The 26,470-nt window shown below is 43.3% G+C and overlaps 1 protein-coding gene across 1 annotated transcript in view; it reads left to right on the top strand.

Annotated features, from left to right (window-relative positions):
- The window catches only part of Ack-like (activated Cdc42 kinase-like), a 441,226-nt gene that overhangs the window by 51,479 nt on the left and 363,277 nt on the right, over positions 1–26,470 (top strand). Inside the window, exons 2-3 of the mRNA XM_080283506.1 lie at positions 2,432–2,521; positions 23,081–23,164. The gene's annotated coding sequence lies outside the window, so the exon portion shown is untranslated. The remainder of the gene's footprint in view (positions 1–2,431; positions 2,522–23,080; positions 23,165–26,470) is intronic.

Below are 26,470 nucleotides of genomic sequence, written 5' to 3'. Positions count from 1 at the left end.
TAGGGATAGTGGGAGGATACAAGTAAAAACAGTGGTTGTAGCCGTGGTAGTGGTAGTGGTGGATGGTGGTAGGGGTAGGGGGATACTGGTAAAAACCTTGGTAGTGAATAGTGTTTGAGGTAGTTGTAATGAGCATGATAAAATGGTAGTAATGGTTACAGTAATAAGTACCTTTTTATTGAGAGGTAATGGTTAGTGTGGTTGTGGGTTGCGAGTGGTAGATTTGTTGGTAGGTAGTGAGAATTTAGGCAGTGGTGGCAGAGTTGGCGCTCGATTGGTTGGTGGTAGCCTCGATTGTAGTTCATGGTGGTAGTGATGGCAGTGGTAGTAGTATGGATGTTGGCAGTGGTGGTAGTATGGATGGTAGTAGTGGTAGTATGGATGTTGGCAGTGGTGGCAGTATGGATGGTAGTACTAACAGCAGTGGTGGTAGTATGGCTGGTAGTAGGTTGCCAGTGGGAATTATGGTAGGAAAGAGTTGGAATCATAGTAAGGAGAGTAGTCGAAGCAGTGTTAGATCGAATGGCGATAGTATGATTAGTCGTTTTGCTAGTGGTGTTAGTTTTTATAATGTTGGTAGTAGGTCTAGGTAAGGCTATGATGGCAGCGGTAATAGTGAAAATTGTGGTTGGTAAATGTGATGGTTAACAGAACAGCGGTACCGGATCAGTAATAACGGAGGATGATAGTGTGGGAAGTGGAAATAGGGATGGTGGTTTTGAGGGAAGCGGTTGAAGTAATATGGAAAGCAGTCGTGAGGATGGTGGCACTGACGGTATTGGTAGGAGGGATGCTGGTTGCGAAGTAGGGCGTAATGGTATTTAGGAATAATGGTAGTGAGACTTGATGGTGTGAGGGTTGTTAGTGATGGTAGTAGTGGTGGTGGTGGTGGTGGTGGTGATGATGATGATGATTTTGTATTGATGTTAGTAGCAGCAATATAGTAGAGGTGGTGGTGGTGGTGACGATGATGGTGTATTGATGTTAGTAGCAGCAATATAGTAGAGGTGGTGGTGGTGGTGACGATGATGGTGTATTGATGTTAGTAGCAGCCATATAGTAGAGGTGGTGGTGGTAATAGGGATGTTGCAGTGGTAGTATCTGTAATGGTAGTGTGGGTGGTGGTGGTGGTATACTAGGGATGTTGTAATGGTAATATTGGTAGTGGTAGTGTGGGTGGTTGTAGTGGTAGTGGTGGTAATATGGATGGTGGTAGTCACGTGTCGCTGTGACTCATTCTTGATACGCAAGCCACCGCCCCCTGCACTTGTCCCTCTCCCCCCATCACTCCTACCGCCCTGTTCCTCCACTCACTTCCCCTCCCTCCACCCACGACTCTCGCTCACTCTGTCTCTCCACTCCTGTCCCCTCTCTCCCTCCACTCCTCTGCACCCCTCTCCCTCCACTCCTCTGCTCCCCTCTCCCTCCACTCCTCTGCTCCCCTCTCCCTCCACTCCTCTGCACCCCTCTCCCTCCACTCCTCTCCCCTCTCTCCCTCCACCCTTCTTCCCTCTCTCCCTCCACCCTTCTTCCCTCTCTCCCTCCACTCCTCTCCCCTCTCTCCCTCCACCCACTTTCTTCTTCCTTCCCTCCCTCGCTCCCCCACTCCTTGCAGTGCTATCCCCCGTCCTCCTCTTTACCAACTTCCACTTCACTCATCTCTCTCTTCCCTCCCCTCTCCACCCATCCTACTCCTCCATTCCCATTTCTCCTCCCCATCTCTCTCTCTCTCTCTCTCTCTCTCTCTCTCTCTCTCTCTCTCTCTCTCTCTCTCTTGCTCCTTCTATTTTTTGTTATCTCTTTACATATTCTTCCTTCCTTGGCCTCCCACCCACACAAATCCTTTCAGAACGAGGGGCAGCAGGGCGAACAAAGGCGCCATTGTAGTAAAGGGGTTAGTGCAGGCTGTTTTAAACCCTTTCACTGCGACGAGGCCTTCTGAGCTGCTTAAAATCGTCCACCGAGTAGCAGGGATATAATATTCGTACTGAGGTGGTAACGAGCACCCTCCCTTACCGTGCTTTAGTTTGTATTTATTTTTAAATAACAGAACAGAGGAAGGAAAAGCAAATGAATAAAAAAAAAATCCATACATCAGATTACGGGCGTCCTCCATTCATTCAATTGGGTGGTTATTATGGATAAAAAAGGTTGCGTGAGGGAGGTACAGCGGGTGAAACAGAAAATAGTGATAGAGTGCCGGTGTAGATGAATGGAGTAGGTTACACGATGGTGCTGTTGGCGAAAAGCTTTATGTTGCTTTATTTGTATACCCACGGCACTCTAGAAGGATAAATATACCGGTATGCTTTCTAAAGGGTGAAGGCATACAGGGTAGGAGAAGGGTAAGACGTACAAAGCACTGATGGTAAAACAGACGAGTGGTAGTGGACAGTGGTAAGATTAAAGTTTTGCTATTTGACTGTTGCAGATTGGTGTTAGCTTGTGAGGTCCGTCCCTCCCCAAACCTCAGTGGCAGTCAGTGGGGCTCGAACCATACCGACCGGGTCATTGAGTCGCCGTAAGTATTGTGTTTTCTCCCCACATCTTTCCCACCATTCCTTACCTCTTCTTCCTCATCCCCTCCTTACCTCCTTATCCTATTTTTTTTTTTCCATTCTTCCTCGTCCTCTTTTTTTTCTGTTCTTCCTCATCATCATTTTTCCATTCCTTCCCCTCATTTTTCCATACCTCCTCATCCTTTTCTTCCATTCCTTCTCATCCTTTTCTTCCATTCCTCCTTATCCTCTTCTTCCATTCCTCCTCATTCTCTTCCATTTCTCCGTATCTTCCTGTTCCATTTTTCTTAATATTCTTGAATCTTCCCGTTTGTGTCTCTTCACCCTCGTCTTGTGTCTCCCCTCATTGTCTCATCAGCACGCTTCCTCCCCCATTCTGCAATGTCTTCATCATCCTCTCCATTCATTCCTTTCCTCCCTCCCTCCCGCATATCTCACGATGTCTCCATTTTCCATCGTTTCTTCCTCACTATTAGTCTCCCCTCCCCCCTTCTTGTCGGCCCATAACTGGTGCAGTATGATGACGTATTTTACTTTATTCTTGCTACTGCCAAACGGTTTTATTTAGCAAAGGGGAAACCTCTTTCAGCAAAAGGGTTTGTTCGGAGTTTGTTTCTAACTCCGTCTCAGTATTCCATCCCTTCCTCTCCCTTTCTCCAAATAAATTTCAATAAGTACATATACTTACTGTGTATACCGTATCTCTCCTTCTTTGAATAAGACCCGGTATAACTAGAATTAAATATATAAGAAAGCTAGTCAGGCATTACTTTGTTGTACCGTCGTCCATTTCCTGTTTCCCCACCTCGGCTTTCCTTTTCATCCAGTTCACTTATCTCTTACTCAATTCTTGCTTCCTACCGTGGCCTGTTTTACTTTCATCTTAACCTTTCCATCCATATTCTCACATTTTCTTCCCCAGCTTCCTTTTCATTTATTGTCATTTTTCTCCTTTTTATATTTGTCATCATGCCTTCCTTCCTTCATTCTCTCGCTGCACTTTCATTCGAAGCATTCCATCCAAAGTTTCTTCGTTCCGCTCCACTTCATTCCTCTTAATTCCTTCACTCCCCCTTCGCGTCTCTTTGTATTGCCATTTTTCCCTCCTTGTTTCCCCACCCTTTTCATTTATACCCTCCTTCACTCAGTAAACAGTGGGCGGGAGTGTAACAATATGTATTACTCTTCCCTTCATATTCCTCTTCCTTTTCTTCAATCCTGTCACCCTCTCTCTCTAATTTTACTACTACTTCTTTCTTTACATCCTATCTTTTTCTTACTTGCGTCCTCTCTCTCTCTCTCTCTCTCTCTCTCTCTCTCTCTCTCTCTCTCTCTCTCTCTCTCTCACACACACACATTTATTTATTTATTTCACCTTTATTAGCATTTAGCTTAAAATATATTCTTGTAGGTAGACTTACAAATGTAGGCCTAATTGCGGTATATTCAAGGTTAATTTCCGACCAAATTTACTGCAATTCGTTCGTCATTCAACGTCTTCAGACAGGTGAAATACTTCGTATTATATTGTTGCTACTCTCAGATAATTTTATTTAGGTTAAGGGTGACTTTTTAAGGTCTAGAATAGATATAGCATATTTTTTATTTTATTTTTCTTGCAAGCGATATTATTCAGCCTTGGGAGATGTGTCAGGTCGTGAAGGTGTTAATGTAGACTTTCTTGCCTCGGTACTACAGATGGTTTCTCTAGGTTTTAACCAAAATGTGAGAAGTTAGCAAGAGTAAACTAAACCGAAGTGCAGTATACATGACGTGGTTGAGATGCATTTATCCCCGCAAACTGAGTAAAATTTTGTGAATATAGGAAGAATGAAAGTGTCATCGTATTAAAGGGGTTAATACATTTCCATCTAATTTCTACATTTTCTCCTGTTGTTTAGGCGCCTGGTGAGTGTAGTGTTAGAACGCCACAGTCGTAGTGACGGTGTTCATAGGTCCAATCCCCACGAGTTGACTGGAGAGTTTTCAGAATGTACTGTATTGCCATTTAGAGAAATAGGGTGGTCGTTTACACTTAAGTCTACTTGACTACGGTAGGCTAGCCTCGGACCCCTACGTCTTGAAGTGGGTAATGTGGGCCCGGCTGTTGCCTGTTACCGCTGCAGTTTCACACTTTCCCCGGTCTAATTATTTATTGTTACAGTAAATTGCCCCTGTTGGTAATTATAAGTGATTAACACCATCACTGAACGAGGATTCATTTAAGCTTTTCAGTCCGGTGACGCATTTTTCCCCACTTTATTTTCCCCACTTCAGACGATTTTCTTTAACTTGGGAAAGCTGAACCGAATTAAATCACATGAAGGTAATCTGAGTAAAATGAAAAATACGTCCTCGGATTCAGTGGGTTGGTCTGGATGAAATAGTCTGGGATTAGCCGCTTAGTTTAGACATCTTGTTGAAGGGAAAAAAAAAAAAACTGTGAGAGAGGTGGTCTCGACTACGTAACAACTAATAATCGCCTAACACTCAGGCCCATACGATTTGTTCCGACCTTGAGATGGTAGTCCATCAATTCGATGACGTATTTTTCATTTTGCTTTAGCTATCTGCAGACATTTTTATTAAGAAGAGACTTTGAACTGAAGAGATGAGAGGCGAAATGATATTAATTTACTTCTTTATAAGAGGTCTCGGAGAAGCTGGATAAAGTCGCCTGGAGGTAGCAAGAATAAATTATAACGCATCGCGGATTGAAGGGGCCAGTGACCTTTTATGCGTTTTATTGATAGGCGTCCGAGTTTAATATTGGCACGTCGCTAAGCCACAAATTGTTTATCTATAGAACTAATGTGGCTGTGTGTCACCAAGCTAATCTTATCTCTCTTCTTCGGTGGTGGGGGTGAGGTAAATGGGGGAGAAGGGTCATGGAGATATGGTGTATAGGAGGTGGGGAGGGATGATGATGATAATGATGATATGGAGTTTAGGAGAAATGATGAGGGGGCAATTGAGGAATGGTTTATGGAAATGGGGAGAAAGAGAGAATGGACGTGTGGAGAAAGGAGGAAGGGAAAATGAATAGGTGGAGTAATGAGGTAATGAGGAACAGAGGGGGGAAAATTAGGATGAGTGGCGGTAGGAGAGAGAGAGAGAGAGAGAGAGAGAGAGAGAGAGGAAAGAAGGAACCGTTTAAAATCAAGAAAGAAAGAGGAAGAGCGATGGAAAAGGCTGATTAATTGGGAAAGGAAGAGGATAGGACAAATTTTTAAAAAAGGAAAGAATACGATGATGATGAGTTTGTGAGAGAAGAAAAAATAAAGGAAACATGAATTTCAGGAAGGGATAATGAGAAAAGAGGTGAGAATGAATTAATGAGCTGGGGGGTGGGGTTGGATGTTGATCTTGGTCGAGAAAGAAGAAGAAAGGAAGGAAGGATGAAAACAGAAGACATGTGAGTAAACGAAGAGCATGGGGATGACAATTTCGGTAGGGAAAAAAGGCAAGGCAAGTGTGAGGTCCAGGAAGGTAAACTGAGTGAAAGATGAGAATGAAGGAAGTGGGGGGAGGTTGTCGAAAATTGTGGTAGAGAACGAAGAATGGAAGAAGGAATAATGAACTAATCCAGTGAAGATGATAATAAGCTAAATGAAGAAGTGGGAAAGGAGGAGGAAAAAAATATGCTGGTAGAAACTGGAAGAAGAAACACGGAAAAGGCGAATGAATGAAAGCAGTAAAGGTGGGCATGAATGAGGAAGTTGGGGAAGGGTAGGGGGGGATAGCGTAAAATGTGGGTGTGTGGTTAAAATAAGTGCCAAGTTCTTCGCTGCCTGCCAAGCCTGTGTTAGCAAGCAAGAGAAGGGGAGTTTAATAATGTGTATCTCTTCTCACCCTCACTCCATACTTAACTCTTCCTTTCTCCACTCCACTTTCCCGTTTGTATCTTCCTTTCCCGTCTGTTCCTTCCATTCCTTTCCTGGAGTTTGATAGTTATGTATCTCTTCTCCCTCTCCATATTCCTTCCCTCCTTCCTTCCTTCCTTCCTCGCTGTTTTTCTTTTCCATTTACTTTCTTACGCCTTCTTTTTCTCCATCATTGATCAGAGGGAGTTTAATATTGTGTAGTGCTTTCACATCCATACTTACCCTTCATTTCCTCTGCTCTTCTGTCCCTACGTTCCAGTGTTTCCATCCTCTCTCTCTCTCTCTCTCTCTCTCTCTCTCTCTCTCCTTGTCTGTGTACTCTTTTGGTCTTCTTCCTTTCTCGCCTCTCGTGCTACCTACCCTCTTCCCCTTCTATATTTTTACCCTCAGTTCCCCACCCACCCACCCACCTCCTCCTTCCTTACCGACCCAACCTTCTTCCCCTTGCATCCCCTGACACCCCTTTGTCTCTTCCCACTCACGCTTTCTCTCTCCCGCAGTTACTTTGCTTCTCCCCCTTATTTTCTCATTCTGTTCGTTTCGTATTTCCCCATATCATACATTGAACGAATATAATAAATTGAGTACCGTATGAGATATAAGAGAGAGAGAAAAAAAACGGAAATGTAAGCACGTACGATACTGAATTACGGTGCCAGAATAGAATGAAAATCAGGAAGAGAAAGCGATTAATCTGCTTCACTTTCCCTAGCATTTCTACTTCATTTGCCACCAGAAAATCTATACCTATACCGTATGTAAGCTCTTACTTTATCTGCATTCACAAGCGTCTGCTGCTTTACCTTGAGAGGAAACCGATAATAAGGCGTGGTCGTTGCGGGAAGCTGGGCACCACCACTTCCTCGCATGGTTGTGGTGGTGGTGGTGGTGATGATGATGATGATGATGATGATGATGATGATGATGATGATGATGATGATGTGTTGGCTAAAGAGAATAGAAAAGGAGAAAAATTATACCTGCACCAGACACGGTAGACCGCAAATTGCACAACAGTCTGCACCACAGAGATAAGGGACATGAAACCTATACTGTGGCTTCAGGTTTCGGACTTGCCCAGCTTACACGGTGTTTTCATTACAAAGAACCCTCGAAACAGCTCGGAAGTCAGAGTTGAAACAAGAATTGGAAGGTTGCAAGCACTGTGAATCTCGGCATTAATAAAGGCGACAAATATACATACAGAAGCGTTCACATGCCTGAAGGTGAGGAAATAGGGGAGAGGAGGTGAGGAAACTGAAGCAAGGGAGTTTGGTGCCAGTAGATGGATAGATACATACATACATGGAGAGAGAAAGAGAGTGGGGTGGGGGGAGGAATATTCTAAGTTTAAGAAGGGGAAGAGAAAGCTATGTAGCTAAGAGGGTGGAGGGAAAAACAGAGCAGAGGAATGCAAGACAAATAAAGATAGCGGAGAGTGGAGGGTAGAGGGGAATAATGATGACAAGGAGAGAGAGAGAGAGAGAGAGAGAGAGTTGCGGGGAAACGACAGTAAAAAGCGAAACAGATGAACCAAATTGAGGAAAGAGATAAGACACTAAAAATGAGTAGAGGAAGTAGGTAAGAGGAGAGAGAAGAAGAGACGTACTCCTGTGACAGCTGTTAATGAGTGAACTACTATATTTACCCTGTCAGAACGAGGTAGCCATATTAGTAAGTGAGGGTGAAGGGGGAGTGGGTTGAGGGGAGAGGTTGGTGCGAAAGAGAAGGGAGTATGCGTTCTAAGATTGGTGATTTGTTCTCTGTTGATGTGCACTAAGCGAAATGCTGGACTTGAATGCCGACTCTCTGAGCTGTTGTCCAGAGTTACCTAAATAAGGATATTTACTCGTAAAATAAATATAGAAATTAAATAGTAGATAAATAAAGTTCAAAACAAATCATAAGTGGAGAGAGTGGTGTTGTGTTAGTATGAAGTGAGGTTGAGTAAGGATGCAGGGAAGAAGAGTGAGTAAGAAGTTACCGGAATTACAAATAGGAAGTGTAAGGGAGATGGTATGAGGGAGTGTTGATAAGGTAGCGTAGGTGAGGATGAGACAGAAGGAGAATGAGTGTGATGTGTGGGAGGGGAGAAGGGGGTAGTTTGAGAGTTGATGACAAGAGGAGAAAAAATTATGGTGTGTGTGTATATATATATATATATATATATATATATATATATATATATATATATATATAATATAATATGATATAATATTTGTATGTACTGTATGTATGAGTACACGGTATTGTGTGTGCGTGTGTGTGTGTGTGTGTGTGTGTGTGTGTGTGTGTGTGTGTGAGAGAGAGAGAGAGAGATGGTATAAGGAGAAGAGTGAATGTTAGTTTGAAGAGTAGTGTAAGTTGTTAATCACCTCCGGTCTGTCTGGCCGAGCAGATCCATCAACCGCATGCAAGCAACTGCCCCCGCAAGTCTGTCCCGTGATGTTAACCAGTGGCCCTTTGCGGTTTGCGAGTCCCGGGGAAAAGTATGAAAGTTTGGTTCCTGGATGGACACCGCATTTGCGTCCACCCAGTCAACATGGGCATCATAGGATGCTCCAAATCGCCTGTTACCAGGTTATATCGTTACTACCCAGCGTTGTAAATGGTTTCCTGGTTTACAGGAAACCATTATGCTTGTCACATAGTGCAGAGCAACCTGAAGTGGAAAGAGGATTAATAATTAATGAAAAGGACGGAAAGGATGAAGCAGGAAGCTAGAAGGTGAGACAGGGTAATACAAAGATAAATGTGAAGGATGATGTAGGCAGCACTACGTCAAATGAGTGGATGATGGTCGCCACCATCTACCACAAGGAAGTGGGAGTAGTGGTGTGAAATGAGAATGAGTGAGAGCATAAGGTGAAAGGGAGTAGGAAGATTGGCGTGAAGTAAGAGGGAGGCTGTAAGAAATGAGTGTGTGAGGTGCGAGTAGGCGTGGTCCGAGAGGGGGATGTGAGGTAAGAGGGAGGTGGTGAGGAGGGAGGGTGAGAGGTGAGACAGGCTTGGTAAGGAGGGAGAAGAGGGTGTGAGGTGCGAGTAGGGGTGGTAAAGAGGGAGGTCTGGGAGGGTGGGAGCGTTGACAAGTGAGGGGAAACCAAATAAATGGGTGTGTTGAGAGGGTAGATAAGAGTGTTGGTGGAGAGGGGAAATGGGGTTGATACAAGGGTGCAGGTGGGGAAGGGATCAAACTTGGATGGTTTCGTGTTAGGAAAAACTTCGTATATATAAAATGGAAAATAATGAACAAGCAAGGAATAATACTTGGTGTAGATTAATGAAAAAAAAATACTAGGAGGTGAATGTGTTACGAGAATTATACAGGATGATACAGTAATATTAATGATGATGATGATATTGAGAGAGAGAGAGAGTGAGAGAGCACCCGATAACCTCATCCCACCTCTTCCGAAATAAAAAAAAATACAACTTGGAATGATGGGATAAGTGTGGAGTTTCACAAGCGAGAGAGAGAGAGAGCACCCGATCACTTCATCCCTCCTCTTCCCACACAAAAATATATAAGTTGGAATGATGGGATAAGTGTGGAGTTTCGCAAGTAAGAGAGAGAGAGAGAGAGAGAGAGAGAGGCGGCGGATGAAAAATGCACAAAAGATAACTAATAAATAACTGACTTTGCAATGATGGGCTAAGTATAAGTGGGGTCGAGGAGGAGCCTTGGAACCCACTCTTGCATTACGCCACTATTGTTTGGCTACAGTTTGTTTGCGTTCCTCGAGAGTGGAGGAGGAGGACGAGGGGGGGGGTGAAGTGGAGGGCGAGAGGAGAGAGGAATGCGAGGGGAAAGAGAGAGTGGGTGATGTGGAAAGCGAGGGGAGAGAGGAATGCGAGGGGAAAGAGATTGGGGTGGTTATGAGTAGAAGGATAATCGATTGGGGGGGTGTTTGTGTGGGGAGGGGAGGAAAGAGGAGGTATGAGTTTAGTGTGTGTGTGTGTGTGTGTGTGTGTGTGTGTGTGTGTGTGTGTGTGTGTGTGTTTAGGAGGAGAGCATGAATGAGGAGAAAATGAGGGAAGAGGGGAAAAAGAAAAGGTGGAGATTTGCGTAGTGAGAATGAAGTAATTGAATGGTGGTGGATTTTAATGGCGATGAGGAAGTTAGGGTTAATGTGAGAGGGAAAAAGAGGAGACAGAAAGATGGTAGGAGGAATGTGTTCTGAGAGGAGTGACTGAGAAGGGGAGGGATAGAAATGTGAGTGGGGAGAAGGAGAAAGAGGCGAGAGGTTAAGCGTAGTGGGAAGTGTAATTTGAGTAGGTGGGAGGGAATTTGGGTGCGGAGGAGGAGAAATGGGTGGATTATGCGTAGTTACAGGAGGGGGTAGAATAACTGAACAGAAGAGAGAGGAATCAGATTGGAGAAATAGGGAGAAGTGAGCGAGTGGGGTGTTTTGCAGGAGAGATGAGTAGCTGAACAGAGATGATGGAGGAATTTGCGTTGGAGTAAAGAGGCAAGAGGGGAGAATATTGCGAAGAGCAGTTGAATGATGAGGATTGGAGAAAAGATAATAGTAGTCATAATTGGGAGAGAATTGTGCATTCGACTGAGGTAGAAAAGAGGACTATTTGAATAAACCTCTGTGAGAAAGGGAAGAAAGAGGAAATAGTGTGGAATTAGTTGTTGAAGACGGGAAAGAGTGCTACAGGAAAAAGAGGGAAGAATTGGGGAAGGAGCAAGAGGATGAAGGGAAATGAGGAAAAATGGAAATATAGCGTTATGCTGGAGATCCTTTGGCAGTGAGCAGAGGGAGGGAGGAAAGGGGAGACACGAGAGAAAAAGGAGAGATAATAAGAGAGAGAGAAGTGAACTGAGGGTGAAGGAGGGGAGAGAGGAGATGAGGACAGGAAGAAAAGGAAGAACGGGAAAAATTAGAGACGAGGTACAAAGAGGAAGTGTATGAGGCAGAATTTTTGAGACAAGCAAATGAGGGTGAAAAAAGGATACCGTAGTGATGAGGGAAAACAAGATATTCGTTGGTAAATGAGATGACAAGTGAAAATGGGAGAAGAAAAAAAGGAAAGGGGGGGACGAAGGAGAATGGAAAAGCTGAAAATCAGAGAGAGAGAGAGGGAGGGAGGGAGGGAGGTAACAGAAAGAATTATGGTACAGTGCTCTATATACGGTAGGTCTTTAAGTATCAGACTGGTGGGATTTCTCTTGGCAGAACAAAATCTTCTGGTGTTAGCCTGTTCGGAATTCATAGGTGCGCCAGTTGCAGAGGAATTGTTACTCGAGACAATCCATAGGCAGCCAGGATTTCTCTCTGTTGATTAAAATCGTGTGGTGTTAGTTTGAATAAAGTACCAACGTGCACCAACCGCAGCATAAAGGGTAAAAAGAGTCGAGAGCTGTGTTGAAAGGACCCACTTGAAGTATTTATTGTGTTGGGCGACTTTAAGGGGAATGTAAAGTAGGTGTAATATGTTTCAATTCTGCTGAGGGGTCCATAGATAAAAAGCAGATATTTATCACATCTTAGCCTCTTCAGTCCGACAGCGTATTCTGTAACATTTTGTGGTGACTCCAGACGATTTTATTCACTTACAGGGGCGTTTGTCGAGTATGAGAAGTTAGATACAGCTTTCATTAACCTCTTCACTACTAGAACCCTCCTGTACTCCCTAAAGTAATCATCTGGTGTTAGCAGTAATAATCATATATTGTACACCCTCTCAAAAAATTTTCGGCACCCCTTGCCCCGATACCCTGCGCAACGATCACTGGTACAGACGGTGTGAATACGTGGTGTGGTTGGTACCCCTGTACCTCTCTCCCTCTCCCACAGGATTTCATCATTAGCAGACGAATTAACACACACCACCCACACAGGGCCAGGGATACCAACCACGCACCGTAATTCAGGAGTTGATTCAGAATGCCTCGTGTGGTGTGGCATAATGTATCGTGCCGTAAGGGTGCCGAAAAATTTTTTAAAGCCCGTACGTCATCGAATTAAAGGGGTTAAAGTGAATCTAAAGCAGGTGTTGTAATAAATTTTAGTTCTACGGACGGGTCCGTAGATAAGAAGCAGAGCTAGAGTGGGTGTTATATCACAGCCTAATGGCTGGCGGCACTAATATAACCTGACCCCCCAGATAACACGCGATCATCACTCTATATTAATCCAGTTGGGCTGTTGTGTTTGGCTGTGATTAAAGTATGTGAGCTGAATAAAATCGTCCATCGTAAGTTGTTATGGAATGTGGAGTACTCCATTCTCTGCCACAGTTTTTAATCATGATAATTATAACGTTCGTGGCCCAAGTTTCTCGCTAGAACACTAAAATCATCTGATGCTGATCGAAATGTAATTCATAGTTGATATTTCGCAGGCAGAGGGTTAATAGCTTGCGGGTATAATCTACCATGACCCCTAAGGTAATCATTGTATATTATCCCAGATGGCTTAAATGGGTGTGAGATAGGGTGTGCAGTATGTATTAGCTGGCCGCGTTGTGCACGAGGGCTTCATGATAGAGGGTGTTGCTCAATATACGAGGCTTCATAGAGGGATGGGGCTTCTCTGATAGACTTAAGTTGGTGAAAAGGAAAGAGTAGAAAGACGATGTTTTAACTGCGTCAACACATAGTGTGTGTGTGTGTGTGTGTTGCGAGACGATTTTAATTAGCTGAGGGTAGTCCCTTAGTAGTGAGATTCATGTTGACTATATCTTAGCTCCTGCAATTAGAAAAGCCTCTCCTGAGCCGAATAGTATTGCCTAGAGATAGCAATAATGAAATAAATAATGCCCTTACGTCATGTCATTCAAGTAGCTACCGTATCTTATAGTGCCCGGAGTTCTTGTGTAAGGGATTTTGCCGGAAGGGTACTAAGCGTACCGCCCTCCGCCTATCGGCTCATAGTCACGAAGCTCGTAGGTTCGTATCGTGGGGTTCCCCTTTTTATCGACTTTTGAAAATGCCTACTTCCGTCCTACTCTGAAGACGCTAGGCGCAAATGGGTTAAGGATTGCGGGTACTTTTTAACACGAGTATTTTTAGTTTAGAGTGTGTTGGTTGGAGTTAAGCAGACGGCGTATTTGTTTGTAGGTGGAATTTGCGAATGGTGTGAGGACGGTTAGCAATGTAGATGGTATGCTGACTGATAGACTGGCTATTCATTTGTTCCAGGCAAGGTAATGGCTGTATTTGGGAATATAGAAACGGTGTGAGAGGTTAGGAATGTAGATAGTATGTTGGCGAATTAATTTTCCAATTGGCTTGAACACATTGTTGTCGTTTGGAGTTTTGGAATAATTCATCATGAGTGAGGTTAGATTGTAGATGGTGTACTAAAAGATCTGTTTTCCAGGTGATGTAGGGAAGATTATGGCTGTAGTTGGGAGTTTAGAAATAGCATGGGGAAAGTTAAGAACATAGGTAGTGATGGTGTTTCCGCTGATGTACGGAATATAATCAGTGGAACTTGAACCTACCTTTGGGATGAGAGGGATTAGGAATGTACGTGGCGATGTGCTAGTAGATTTGTTTTCCAGTTGGTGTGAGCAAGATAAGCGTTTAGTTGGCTCTTGAACATGGTTTGGGAAAGAGAGTAGGAATGTGGGTTGGTATGTTGGTGGATTCGTTTTTCAGGTGGTGTAAAATTATCGTTGTAATTGGGAGTCAAAGCTGTGGTGTGAGCGAGACTAGATATAGGTTTTCGTGAGCTTGAGTGTTGCGGTAGATGACACTTTTGGTTGCATTCTTGTTGGCTTAGGTCTGCAGTCTCGTCTGTTAAGGAAACTCCCTACATCTCTTCCAAAGCTATTTATTTTGCATATACGCTACTGTCGTCATCTGTATTGCTTAAATCATTCTAACATGACCATACTCTGGATAAGTAAGGTACAAAAGTATATTAACCATCCGGATCCAAAAACAAGTCGCTGAGGAAGAGGTCCCAGGGAGATAACCAACAAGAGTACGTGCCATAGCTTTCGTAACGCCTCTTCCTTACTTATTTATTTTACCAGTTACACCATACTTTCATCTTTGTCGCAGATGCAAATTATGCTTGTACTGAAAAGATATAATCAGCTTCCAATAGAATATTAACGGGTAATACACCAAATACATCACAGAGGAAGAAGTGGTACGGGGTTTTCCTGTCAGCGAGCTTACCGCCACTTATCAGGTGATGCGGTTTGGGTGAAGGTGTAGGTGGAACGTTCATATTCAGTCTTTAAGAGGATATGAATGCAGTATTAGATGATGCGGAAGTGGAGCTCGTCTAGTAGAGCAGTTAGTAAATGATTAACCCCTTGAATCCTGTGGCGCATGTTTTCTTTTATCCTGGCTAATAAACAGACAACTTTAAGTAACTTTGGAAAGACCTCTAGTAGCGATAGAGTTAATGGAAACTATATCCAGCCCCTCCAGTTAGACCCCCCCCCAAAAAAAAATCCTAATATCAATAAATTGATAGGAGGTAGCAATATTAGAATAAAAGGTAAGTCATCGGATTGAAGGAGTCAAAGGTGCGATGTACGATACGCGAAACTGGTGCCGTTGCTCTAAGTATGAGCATAATTGTAGGTGATAAGACTGTAATTATCTTGCGAACTTTGCGATATAGAGGGTAAGTAGAAGATATTGTTCATTCACTTTAACTTGGCAGAGGTTTAGTTTGCCGCAGATTTATGTCTTTCTGCAACCTCTCCCGTACCCCAGTGACAGAAGAAAGGCAATACTGCAGTTTTGCATCCTTTCCCCAGTAATTTTTCGTAACTATCACCGTGTTCTAGTGTTGATTTCATGTTGCAGCGAAATATTCATGATGGTAAGAGGGCAACTTTACCCCTGGTTAGAGTGAACAGAGTGTAATTGGTAGGTAGTGGTTGTGGTTGCAGGTGTCGATACGTGGTTATTACTGGCAGGTGTTGGCGAGGTCGGACGTCTGGCCTGAATAAACGCCCCAAGGGCTCCTATTGCTCTCTCTTAACCATATAAAATCGTTTGGCGTTAGGTGGGATAAAATATAGTACGGTACTGAAGTTGTCCCTATAGTGAGAATTAATGGAGACAGGATTAACACTCTCAGGCTTCTTTACTTACTAGAATCATCCCAAGTCCCAACCATGAGAGAGTTGCCATAAGTAGATTGAAAGTGGGGTGCACGTGGGAGTGATGCTTAATTATAAGTAACAGACCTTCATTAGCCTTCCTGACTTTACGGAATTGTTGGTTATAATTTTTTTTTTTTAACTCTAGAACTGAGCCACTCCCACTGTTGAACACGTAAGTCCTGGTTGTATGTAATCTCGATGAGCCTTAGTTAGGGAGGCAAGAACGATTATCCTTGGTTGATTGTGGCTTTATGATATTCGATGAGCCATGCGTTAAGATTGAGCATCCTTGGTTACTAGTCTGACGAACCCTGGACTTGGCTATCAACTGAACTAAAAGGGGCTAAAATCTTCGTCAGGTAGTGGATGGTAGGTGGTGGTTGCAGGTGTGGACTCACGGTCATTACAGGTAGGTGCTGGCGAGGTCTGACTGCTGGCCTGAATTAACACGTAGGCTCATGTGACTCACTCAGCTGGATCACTCCACTCAGCGTTACCTGGAGAAATATGCAGAGGCGAGACAAGTAGAGGAGTGTTCTGTGTGTGTGTGTGTGTGTGTGTGTGTGTGTGTGTGTGTGTGTGTGTGTGTGTGTGTGTGTGTGTGTGTGTGTGTGTGTAAAATTTATGGTGGTGCTGTGAATATGAACATAGCTATAGGAGAGAATACTGTGATTAGTCAGTGTGGTGTCACATTGTGTGCGGTAGATGGGTGGTAGGTGTATGGTAGCTGGTGGTAATGGTTGCAGGTGTGGATCTACGGTTATTATAGGTGGGTAGGTGTTGGCGAGGGCGGACTACTGCCGGGAATTAATTGGTGATGATAAGTAGGAGTGGATTGTGTGTGTGTGTGTGTGTGTGTGTGTGCGTGTGTGTGTGTGTGTGTGTGTGTGTGTGTGTGTGTGTGTGTGTGTGCGTGCGTGCGTGCGTGTCTGTGTGTGTGTGTGTGTGTGTGTGTGTGTGTGTGTGTGTGTGTGTGTGTGTGAGAGAGAGAGAGAGAGAGAGAGAGAGTAGGAGTGGATGGTTTGTGTGTGTGTGTACAGAGAGAGAGAGAGAGAGAGCCGAAGTATGTATGTACGTATGTGTGTACGGTGTTTTTCTAAGTGTGTGAGTGTGTGAGAATGGTTTTGTGTGAGTAGATGATTGTGGGTGGAATTGTATGAGTTGAGTTTGAGATGGTGCACCGTAAGTGGATGATGTGAGGTGACGAGGGCAAGAGTAGGTTAGTGTAGATGGGTGTAGGTGGGTATATGTGAGTGTAGGTAGATCCACAGTACGTTTGTATGTAGGTGTAGGCGAGTTTAGATGTATGTAGTTGAGTGTGTGTGTGTGTGTGTGTGTGTGTGTGTGTGTGTGTGTGTGTGTGTGTGTGTGTGTGTGTGTGTAGATGGGTTTAGATTTGTGTATAGGTGAGTGTAGATGAGTGTAGGTTTGTATAGATGGATTTAGGTGATTGTAGGTGATGAGTGTAGAGGGGCGTAGGGGAGTGATGGTGAATGCGGTACTGGTGTGTTTGTGGAAGTAGCGACGCCATGGGGTGTTTGGACGGGAAGGTGATGTGGGAACCAGATACATCTTCCTTTCCTTTATTGCACCTTCCTCCACTTTAACTGTGTATTCTCCCTCTCTTCACTTTCTTTGCATTTTCTTCCTCCCCTCTCTTCTGTAACCTGTCTTCCTCTTATATAACACTTCATTTCTCTTTTTGTGTATTTCTTTCCTTCCTCATAATTCTCTAGCCTTCTCCTCTTACTCATGTCCTCTTCTCAGTCTGCCCCTCCAGTGTTCTTTTTCTCTCCTCCTTTTTTTTTTCTCTCTCTTTCTCCCTTTTCTTTCATTCCCTCCTTTTTTTTTTTTTTCCTTCTCCTTGCACTCTTTCACCGTTTTACCCTATCTTTCTTCCCCACTTCTGTGTCGCTTCTCGAGATCTCTCCTCTCTCACTATTCTCTTCCTCCTCTCTGTCTTAGTGTCTCTCCCTCATCTCCTCTCTTTCCTCTGCCATTCCTCCTGTATTTCATCACTTTTGCTGTTTCTTTAGTACTCATCGTTTCTTTTCTTTTGCAAAAGGTAGCTACTGAATGAAACACGAGGGAGGAGATAGAAAGACAATATATCAAGGAGAATGGACAAATATTATGAATAAGAAAGGAGGAGAAGAAAAGAACAAATGAAGTGAACTGAACAAGGAGTGTCAATAAAAAAGTGATTAAAGTAAAAGAAAATAGTTATGAAGGAAGGAAAAAGGAAAGAAAGTCAAACACAGATGAGAAAAAATGAAAGAGTGGATACAGGAGAAAATTAAGTAAATTGATTGGAGGAGGATGGTAAGTGAAAAGAAAGAAAATGAAACAAGGAAGAACAATATGTGAGTGAAGCAAGGAAGAATGAGAAGAAAAGAGGCACGGAGTGAGGGAGGAGAAAGTATAAAAGAATCAAAGAGGGAGGAGAAAGAATGAAAGAAGTAAGAAGTGAAGAAGAGGCCAGGAAAGGAGTGCAATGCTTAGGAAGAAGGAAGCGAGTCAACCACTGGAACAACCACCACCACTATCATCCTTCACACTACCACCATTGCACTGTTACCACCACCACCCTTACTACCACCACCATCAGAACTGCCACTACTACCACCAGTACCACAGTCTCCGCAAGCACACCACCACTATCAGAACTGCTACCACCACCGCCACAACCACCACCATCACTAGCAACACCACTACCACTGTCGGTACCATCATTCTTCACACTCCGATCATCGTCCATCACACTAACACACTGCTGCCACCACCATCACCTGTACAGCCACCGTCAGAACTCCGCCACTACCACCACTAGTACTATCATTGCACTGCATCCATAATCACGATCATTATTATTCCTCACACAACCGCTATTGCACTACTACGATCGCTACCACCCATCTCATCCCCCATACTACAACCACAATCGGCCTCCACACTACCACAGTTTCACCGCAATCACCTTCACCATCACCATTGCTATCGTCACTTATACCTCTGGAATTCCACGCACTACCACCTTAGCATTGTTACCACCATTACCACTACCGCAGTGCACTACTGTCGCACTACCACAACCATCATCACCACCGCTACCACTGTCATCATCACCACTTGTCATATACTACCACCATTGGATTGCTACCACCACTACTACCATCAGCACTGCCGTAGTCATCATTCACATCATCATCACACTACCACTACAACTACCTGTATCACCAGTACTCTCACTATCATGCCACACACTCACATTATTGCATTGCATTACTACAGTCATTCTTCCCACCGCCATCACTACCACGCCTCAACTACTACCACTACCTCACCAGTACTACCACTACCACTTGCATACTATCATTGTACTAGTATTACCACCACAACTTCTCATTGCCGTTACAGCCATCACACTCATCACTGCTAGAAATTTTCTTATTGGTATTAATTGAACAGTTATAGTGACATAGCACCACCACCACCACTACAACTATCACACAACTACAGCCACCACAGCCACTACTACCACCATCACTACCACAGCCACTTTCAGCTTTAGCGCATCAGCTACTATCAGTACCACCACAACAGTCAGGCACCATCACTACCCGAACAGCTACAGTTACCTTAAAATTATAACTGTTCTACCATCATAACTACCACGCGGCCTTTTCCACCACAGCACAACAATAAACAGTTATAGTACCACAGCCACCATAACGGCAATTTCAGCTACCTGAAAGTTAAAGGACCTGCACCATCACTACCACAACAACAACAACTACTGTTCGGTAACCAGATACCATCACTGCCACAGCTATAGCCGCCATAAAATGAAAACTATTCCGCCACCATAACCACCACACAGGCACTTTCACCAGGTTCACAACAACAGCCACCACTACAAAGACAGGTCCCAGATAAAGACCGTAAGGGGAGCCTAGGGCGACCTTCTCTTTTAAAAACAAGCTGTGTAGCCTCTGACCCAGTAGGCCTACCTGCCCCCTCCCTAACCCCTGACCCCTTCATCTCTCCACTTCATTCCAACACCCCTCTACCCCCCACCTCTACATTTCATACTCATCCCTTCTCATTTCCTGCTTTCTTATTCTGTCGTTACTCCCCGTCTGTTCCACCTTAGCCTATACCCTTTTTTACTCTTCCCACCCGTCTTACTCTTTTTTTTTTTTTCCTCCTTTTCTTACTCTTTTCCTCTTCCCAGCCTTCGCACTATCGTTTCCTCTTCCTACCCATCTTCCTCCCTTTTCCTCTTATTGTTCCCCTTTTTCTAAGTTTGTCAGTTACTCGTATTCTCTTTCCCCATCTAACTCCTCTCTCCCTTTTCCACCCTTCTGATGCTCTTTCTCTTCCATTCTTACGCCTTCTGTTTGTCGTCCGTCTCAGCAGCTTTACTCCTTTTAGCCCTTTCCATTAAATGCCATCACTTTTATTAAGCCCTTTTATCTGATGACGTATTCTTCAGTTTTATTCTACCACCAGACGATTTTATTCACCTTCAGCCGGACCTCTGAGTGAAGGAGTTAGTGAAGGCTATATCTGACTTCTCCAGTTCAGTAAAACAGTATCAAAAGCTGAATAAAATGGAATGGAGGTAGAAAAAATAGTGACATATAATCAAATTGAAGGGGTTAACCTCTTGCTATCTCTGGACAGTTGTATTCAGCTTAGTTTTCTTTATATGTATACTTCAGGGGTTAGTTATAGCCTTCACTAATTCCTCCATTAGCTAAGGGAAAAGTCTGGCAGTAGCAAGAATGCGTTATAAAAATAAAGTACAGTTGGGGTGGGGTGGGGTGAGGGAAGTTCTAACATTTCACTTTTTTTTTTTTTAAGTTTATTTTTTGCTTATCTCTGGTTGCTAACATTCCGATGGTGGGAGAGGCATGGTATTTCCCCTGTCTGTAAATGATTTTCTTTGACTGGACGCGTCGTGGAGGAAAGTGACAGACATGCCATACTGAGTATGATGCAGACGGAGTGGAATAGTTGGCGATGTTTTGTCCCTGATAGTACCTCATCGGACTGAAGGGGTTTAAATGTTATTAGTTTCCCTGCATTATTGTCCTGGATAACTGGATTTAAGAACTGTCTGCTAACAACAATAATAAGAGAAGTGTTTACTGATGATAATGTGTTTGATTATTGGCATTGCAGAAACTGATTACTTGAATAGTTAAATAAATAGTGGTACCTGTAAATGATGGTAGATTTCTCAGTAAAGTACAAGGAGTAATTGTCAGTGAAAGTTGGAAATAACGACTATCATCCCTAAGTACAACAGCCTATTCCTATTGTAAATGACTCATAATTCACCTCGCGTTTCCTTCTCCTCCGCCTTTATAATTGCGGACATTAATATCTCTCCAGTTATTTGTCATACCTGTGAGACTTTCATGTAATATCCAGAAATGTTTGTTGCTTTCCGATATGGGATACGGGATGATTTAAGATTTTTTGCGTTGCGTATCTGTCCATCGACGTCGGCTATATTTATATAATTCTGTTATCTGTCTTTCTCTGTTTGTGTATCTGTCTGTCTATCTGTCTCTCTGGTTAGTTCGTCTCCTCACCCTTCGTTCGTCTCTGCTTCCATTATCCACCCCTCCCCCTCCCCGGCTCCCCTAGAGACAGTTGTGTGGGGGTGTCTGGAACCTGTTCTTGTTAGGAGGGAGGGGAGTTAACACGTGTTGAGGGAGGGGGAATTTACACGTGTTGAAGGAGGGGAGTTGACATAACATTACTAATGTACATAACTGCAGTAGGTCAGTTGGCCAGTGCTAGACACCACCTACAAGAGTGTGACTGAACCATGTGACTAAACTATAAAATTAAGACCAGGATAGTAAAGAAGAGTCTTCTCCGCCCACCAAACCCTCCGGCCGAAACCGGCAGGAAAAGTAAGAAGGAACACCACGCAGCATAGAAGAACTGACATTGAAATTTTGTAGGAAAGTGCGAAAGGAGAAAAGAAACTATCGTAATGAAGCTTGAAAAGATTTTTTTTTTCTTTTTTCGAATTCTTACTTGTCATATGCTTGTCTGGCCTGTGCTTGAAACTCTCAGTGGTCGGGGCAGCAACTATATCACCAGGCAGCCTATTCCATTTGTCCACACCGCATTTGCGGCTCTCCATCCAGTCAATAGGGGCACCATAATAAGCTCCACTTCATCTTTTAATTTGGATATATGGCTACCCCCCAACATTGTAAGTGGTTTCCTTTGTACAGGAAGCCGTTAGGCTTGTCATTCAATGTAGAGCCACATGATGTGGAATGAAAAATAAGAGCCCTTTCACACTATCCGGTTTCTCGCCGTGACCGTGGCTAGCCACGGCGCCGGAGGTGTCACGGTCACGGCTCCCTGCCATGAAGGCAACAGGTCACACCCTGCCTACACACAGTTCAGCATATTCTAGTTCTGTGTACCAAGCAGCGGAAGGCGATGGATCGCAGGCAGCTTCTAAAAGCCCTTATTCGTATGTCATTTATGTATGGAAAAAGAAAAAGCGACAGTACAGATTCCTTTGGGTACACCCAGTCAACGAAAAAAAGACAGTGGGAGTATTTGTAACACTGAAGGACGAAGAAGTGATGACATGAATTTTAAACTATTTTCAAATCATCAAGGATCTTGTCCCATAGCACTGGATTCTGCTCAGCGAGAGGTAGTACAGTAGATTATCTCTGTTTTATCACTTGCCATACTGATATAAAGCAAGTAATTGCAGTGCAGTTTTTCTCACGTGTACCAACAAGGTCAAGTGCGGGAGTGGGTAGCAGCCGTGCGTAGACGCGGCAGACTGCTGTGTGATGTGAAGGCAGACAAACAGGTTCAATCGGCTTGGTCTGTCCGGTCCCATGACTAGCCATGGGACCGGACAGACCCAGTGGGACACGATACGTGCATTCAGCGCGTGGCGGCAGATTCGCCGTGATCGTGCCGCGTAAAGGCCTACGTAAGAATCTTAAGTCGACAGCTTAACACTGCCATGCCGTGAACGGGCACGGCGAGAAACTGGATAGTATGAAAGCGGCTTTTGAAGGAAAGGGAGAAGTAAGAGAGGAGGAGAGATAGAGGTAAAATGAGAAAGGGGAAGGAAAAATTAGGCAGCTGTACATCAAGTGAGGGGATGATGGTCGCCATAGTTTGATAGTTTGCATATGTAAATTGTAGGCATAAAACATTTTTTTTTAAATTCATGCATCGCCACATATGACTACATAAACACGAAATTTTGAAGTGTGAAGTAATTAGTTCAAATCTTTAGGACGGTTATATGTTAAACTATATTTTCAGTGAACATGCCATGTGTCTTTATCTGTATTAACCCTAATATACGAGTATTTTCCCCCCCCCCAAAAAAAAAGGCATGGGTCGTCGGTCGAGGTTGCCTGATATCCAGAATGTGGGTCGCAGCCAGAGGAAGTTAAAGAAAATAAGAAAAAAAGATCATGTTAAATTTATATTGAAAATGATAGGCCTAGTGTACTGTAGTTTCATAGCAAAAATTCATTTTTATTCATCTTTAGCATTGTCCTATTAATCTGGTATTCTTTGCAGTCAAACACCTGAGACGCGAATTCATCCTAGCCTGTGGTTACAGCATCACCTTTGCCGTCTGGTACAGCCAAGATTAACTTTCAAGTAAGGCCCACATCCTTTCTGTACAGCTGCCTTGTGATGATGAAGCTTGACTCGTGTTGCTGAGGTCAGGGATCCTATTCATACAATTTATTTAGCTTAAGTAATGTAAAAGAAATGCTTTTGTAACTCAAACTCCACTCATACAGCCACCAAACACTTAGCACTTCAGCTACAGGGAATATTAAAGTGAAAATGACAAAGTAAAAATACTCGAATATGTCACTGCAGTGGAGACTTACTTGTCGCACAGATTGGCTAAATTCCTTTTTGAATGACCCCTACTTACCAATCAGTTAAGTCACGGAGCAGTTTAAACCCTGTGTTGTCTGTGTATTTATTTTTTTACTATAATGGCTTTGTAAGCGTTGAAATTGTGATGTATTACATATTGAAGGTAGGACACAAAGCAGAGTGGGTCAGACTCAATAGCTTGAGAAGTTTTTCCATAGTAGGTTTCTTGAAGAGAGCAGGGAGCCTCCCCTCCTTTTTTTTTTTTTTTTTTTGTAGAGGGGAGGGAGGCAGAGGGAGGAAGGAAGGGTTACGTACTCAAGGTTCGGCTGAGGGGGAAATGAGGGTAATTGAAAGAATGCACGAGAGAGAGAGAGAGAGAGAGAGAATACGGGCTGAAAAGGGAGATGGGTCAGAGGAATGGAGAGGAGAGGAGGGTGAAGTTTGTGTGTTTGTAGTAGGAGTACAAAAGCAAACTGTAGCAGATCTGTTGGTCATTTACTACGTAACTATTCGAGGAGTCAGAGACAGGGATAGAATAAAAAGGATGGCGGGAAGGAGAGCGTGAAGGGGAAAGGAATTAAGGAAGGAAGGAAGAAGAAAGAGGAAAAAAGGTTGAAAGTTTGGAGGAAGGGAAATGGTAAAGAAAAGAAGTAAATGGTTGCAGGACAGCTGTAAGATTGCAGGAAGTAGAGGAAAGTTGTAGGGGGTTGGAGGAGGAGGAGGGGAGGAAGAGTAGGATTGGAGAAAGGAAGGAGGAAGGAGGGTGTAGCTAGCGTGGATGATGATAGAGTGGAGGAAGAGGAGAAACAACTGTATTCTCGTTTTTTATGAGTCTTGGCTTTGTCTTTACCGCATTATTTTTTACTCCTTTCTCGTCTTTCCTTCCTACTCACCCCGTCTTGAGTTATTTCCTACTTTCTTCCCTCTTTACTCCTCATCTCTTATTTCCTACTTCCTTCAGTCCTCATCCTTTATGACTACTCATTTTTCATTTCTTTGCTTCTGCGTCTTCTCTTCCTGCCGGTAGTTCATCAGTATCTCGGTCTTTCTTTTTCTTTACATTCCTCTTGCCCTTTCTCCTCTTTCACTCCATCCTCCATGAGAGGTTGCATTAAAACAACTAGACAAATTCAGAACAAAGCTGTTAGAATAATTAACAACCCTGCCATTACAAATAAACAACCTCCCCTACAAGTAAGAAGGAATGTTGCCTCCCTTGCATTATTTTACAGATATTTTTTATGACAAATGCTCAGACGAAGTTGCGTCCATGGTGCCACCTCTCCATGCCTTCCCTCGTGCTACACGGGCATCTGGTAGCGCTCATGACTGGAATGTCACTCATCCATATTGCAGAACTTCTGCCTATTAGAATTCTTTCATCCCCCGAACTGCATCTCTCTAGAACTCGCTTCCCCAGGGTTGTTTCCCTCCAAACTTCAACCCACAGCTGTTCAAGAGTAACTGTTACAGATATTTTATGAACAGAGGACACCAGTAATCTGGTGTATGGATTATTTTTATTATTCATTTGTTTTACCTTCCTATGTTCTGTTATTAAAAAAAAAAAAAAATACTCCCCTTTTCTTTTATTCCTCCTCCATCCTTTCCCTACTCCTCCTCCTCCTCCTCGACACCTTTTAGCCACATTTTGTCATTCATTCTTTACTCGTCTTCTTACTCTCCTCAAAATCTTCATCATTTCTTTTCCTTATTCCATTTTTCTGTTCAACATTCATTCCCTCTTAACAACTCTTCCCCCTCCTTTGTTTACTGTTAGGCTATGTCTTCGCCTCTCTTCAGTCCTCCGTTACCTCGCTGTTTATGAGTCTTCGCATCATCTTCCTGTATTCTTTTTCTCCTTTATTGTCTTTTACTTGTTACACCCCCATTTTTTTTTTTTAATACCTTCTACCCTTTTTGTTTTAATCCATTTCATCTAACTGTTCTTCGTCGACGTTCCTTTTTGCTCCCACGTCGTCCACTTCTTCTAGTCTTTTTTTTTTTTTCTTCTTTTTCTTTTCCCCTTTCCCATCTTTTTCTGTCTTCCTTCATTACCCCATTTCCTTTTCTTTTCTTGGTGCTTCTTAATTCATTTCCCTTCACATTGTTCTTGCTTTTCTTCACTTCTTTCCCTCTGGCTTCACTAATTGTCTCATCTCTGCCATCTTTTTTTCTTCCATGTTGTCCTCCCATTTTTATTGTTCTTTGGCTACTTTTAATAATTATATTCCTCCTCCTCCTCCTCCTCCTCGCAGCATGGATTCAGACATCGTCGTCCATGCTACACTAACTTACTGGACTTCTTCCATGATGTTTGCAAATCATATGACGACTCAAGAGCTGTAGCTAGATATAATTTACGTCGGCTTTCAGAAGGCATTTGACACTGTCTCTCACAAGCGTCTCGTAAGCAAAATAGAAGCCCATGGAATGAAAGGAAATATGTAGAAATGGTTAAAAGATTGTCTTTCAAACCGAAAACAGCGAGTTGTGATAAACGGAAAAGAATCCAAATGGCGTACTGTGATTAGTGGCGTTCCCCAGGGCTCAGTACTTGGGCCGATGCTTTTTATTATCTACACAAACGACCTAGATGAAGGTCTAAATTGTAAAATATCCAAATTTGCGGGTGATACTAAAATAACCAATAAAGTATCTTCAAAGTTACAGTGGCAGGAGTTTCAAAATGACCTTAATACTTTGGCAAGCTGGGCAGAAAAATGGCAAATGATATTCAACATAAAAATGCGAAGTATATTATAATGGAAATTATAACGTTCATGTGAATTACAAAATGAACAATATCCAGTTATCAAGTACAGACAGTGAAAAGGATCTTCGTATGATAATATCAAATGACCAAGCAGTGCACCGAGGCAGTCAAAATTGCAAACAAGTTGGTGGGTTTTACTTGAAGAACTTTTGAGTTTAAATCGGAAAAGTCATACTTGCCTTGTTCAGCTCGCTAGTGCGCCTCCATCTTGAGTATTGTGTGCAGTTCTGGTCTCCATACCACAGAAAGGACATAGAAAAATGAGAGAAAATACAGTGAAGAATCACAGAAATTATTCC

Source organism: Coenobita brevimanus, chromosome 97 (genome assembly GCF_032717465.1).
Source record: "Coenobita brevimanus isolate Jiangsu-jjx chromosome 97, ASM3271746v2, whole genome shotgun sequence".
NCBI lineage: Eukaryota > Metazoa > Arthropoda > Malacostraca > Decapoda > Coenobitidae > Coenobita > Coenobita brevimanus.
The sequence above is the reverse complement of the archived record's forward strand: the minus strand, read 5'-3'. Positions and strand labels throughout refer to the sequence as shown.